Here is a 2906-nt window from a genome sequence, read left to right as displayed (position 1 = left end):
TGCCAAGGCACTTGAATGGTTGTTGTTCCAAATGTGTTTTGTTCAAAGGGATGCAACTTTAAAACAACTTGACATGCTATATTATTTCTTTGACCCATCGATGCACTCACATTCATTGGGTTTTTCGTTGATAGATTTTCATTGGGGCTAATTAGCAACACGCACAAATCAGTTGCCGTTTTTCCCTTTGTTTGTCAAAAAATTAACCATCAAATGATTTTTATTCGAGTGGAATGTTTACTAATTCACCGTTTAGTGAGGATGTCATCCTTTCAACTACTACCTTACACTAAGTGACATAAGCTGGTTTGATAACGTATTCGTGGGTTTCAAACTGCTAACTAAAGACTAGGCTAAGATGGCGGTCACGTTTGTGGCTTCCTCCGAGGTAGAATACGCTACGATTGCGGCCCCACACACGTGATCGACGCGAATCACGCTTAAACTTCATGGCGGGCGATCGGGCCGCCTATCCTTAGTTGGATTGTTACTGACGCCGGTGATCCGAGAAGTTACCATCGAGGATGGTTTATTGACCATACGGGTACGTGCTAATTTTTATTTTTGATTATCCATAACATAGTTTCTCGTGCATGACGAGACTCTTTCCCCCACCTCGCCTTTCCTCTCGTTTATCCCCGTTTTTGCTAAGCGTTAATTATCTATACGCATTTGCTTTGCTGGAGGGGATTGTATCTGCATGCCAAACGAGCAACTTACTAGACACCTCGCATAAGTGCTCTATGGCGGTGGGGTCCATGTCCATTGTCTCTCTATGGTTAAAATCGATAAGGAGTGCAAGTTTTAGATTCTTGACACGTTTTATTTTATTAATTAAATCGTGCATCCGTATAACTACCCCCTTTATCTTTTTCGAAGCATAGGGGATGTGTTTATGCGTGCAGACCAACAACCAGGTTGCACGAATTACATGTGGACTTAGTAACATATTAATATCCTAGTTTTTCTTTTGGATATATAAAGATTATATTTACACACTCTTTTCATATATTTCTGTTTTTTATAGGCAACTACCATAAATCTATATTACCTTTCAAAATTGAATATTGAGCTAAGGGGAGACATTCTTAATTGAAGACAAGGGACCCTGCACATATTGAAAAGGTAGGCGTTTTTAATATGGGCAGCTAATGCCACTGGAAACAACCAATGTCCGGGTGGGGCCGTCTGTCCATATATACCAATGATATTGGTCTGGACATGTACCTATAAAATTGTGGAGACCCATCCCCCATATCCCACTATTTCTTCTGTTTTTATCCCAACTCTTAGGTTAATACCTGGTACAATATCGGATATATATGTTCTCCTAATGGAATGGAATAGGACCATTAAGATGAGTCCAACATAGCGAGGTAATCCGAACCCAGAAAAATATATATATACTTATGGACGAGGATTTCGGATCAGAAACACCTAGCGTCTGGAAAATTATTTAGGTAGGACTCTTGTCGAATGACTCAAAATATTTGGTGTTTCGCGTGTGTTAAAAATGTATAGACACAGTACAAGTTGCTACTCTATTGATTAGCATACAGGATATGTAGCATTGGAATGGGTTGGGCTATGAGCCAGACATTGTGTGTGTCTTTTGTGGGCTTGAGTTCACATATATAAACTAATTCCTTTCAGTGGGTTCCCAGTCTGACGAACTATTTTGGTGAAAACTATTAGAGAAATGTTATGTGATAACGAATTGTGCTGGAGTGTGTACTTCTACTACTCTTGCAGATATTAATGTTGATATGACGATATTGATAACTTCATGTAGGAATTGTCCTTCCGTGACCTTCAAGTTTGAATTGCAATGTGCTTGGGGAGAAGCCATTTCCCGCAAAGTGACTTGATTTTTTCTTATAAATTAATGTATTTTATGCTAAATTCCCACAACTGATAATGACAGAATAAGCTAATAGAAATGAATGACGCTGATACACACAATCAAAGTATGAATTTTAATGCGAATTTAAGAATACAGTCAACAATATGCGATATGGGATATGTAAATACGTTGAAAAATAATTGGGACATAAGAAATGATCCTCTTTCCAGTTAGAAGAGAGATTTTTTATAAAAGTTATAAAGGTTACCCATAGTCGCTGTTTGTGTAGAATTGCATTGTTTTTAGACACTATTGTATGTATGTACGCATACATGTTGGTTTTCTGTTGTGGCACTTATGGTGGTTTTTGTATGTCTTTTGTGATTTACAGCCCTGAAGAAGTTCCGGTAACGGAACGAAACGCGTTGGCTGGTGTTTGTATGGACTATTAAAGGAACATTAAATTCCATATACCTTTTCATCATTGCTCACGATTCAGCGTCTGTATGAATGTGAACGGCCTAACGAGTTAATACTCTTCAACGAATTATTGGACATTTAACTTTGCAGCGGTGCTTTTTCATTTATAAAAAATATAGACTATTTCCAACCTTTTTGGATATGCCCTTGGGGACGGGGGGCATTTGAAAATTGCACGCCAGTACTTTAGAAATCAGTAACACAAATTATATTGGTGATATTAGGATTGGTGCTTGGAACAGGAGTGGTCCACTGTCCGCAGTTCTGTTATATTAGGGATTTCACAAGCGTGAGTACAGCAGTTACTGCCAAGTCCACTGGGAAACCTCCCAATGCAGGTGATGCAGCAGGGCCCCCTTAGGTATAATTTTGCAGTGCTTCCACCACACAAGTTTGGCGCAGCTCAGGGGCCTCACCCACCACAGCATCCGGTCAGCTCAAATTTATTCGGCTGGTGATGCAGAGAGGAGCCCCCCACCATTGGTAATCCTATGTGTGCACCTCGGTGAAGCGGTGGATCATAGTATGCAATGCAGACATCCCGAGATTGGTGCGCATGAGCGCCTCTACCATTCTCAGCCCC

General features: G+C 40.1%; 1 long non-coding RNA gene across 1 annotated transcript; it reads left to right on the top strand.

Moving 5' to 3' along the window:
- The first annotated feature begins 477 nt into the window (after positions 1-477).
- LOC144821875 (uncharacterized) lies at positions 478-1413 on the top strand. The gene is made up of 3 exons (XR_013608486.1): positions 478-544; positions 1028-1125; positions 1294-1413. It is a non-coding gene; the product is annotated as an uncharacterized LOC144821875 (long non-coding RNA).
- The last annotated feature ends 1493 nt before the right edge of the window (positions 1414-2906 follow it).

The sequence above is a fragment of the Lissotriton helveticus genome, chromosome 2_2 (genome assembly GCF_964261635.1).
Source record: "Lissotriton helveticus chromosome 2_2, aLisHel1.1, whole genome shotgun sequence".
Lineage (NCBI taxonomy): Eukaryota > Metazoa > Chordata > Amphibia > Caudata > Salamandridae > Lissotriton > Lissotriton helveticus.
Note: the sequence above shows the minus strand (reverse complement) of the source record. Positions and strands in the feature narration are given on the sequence as shown.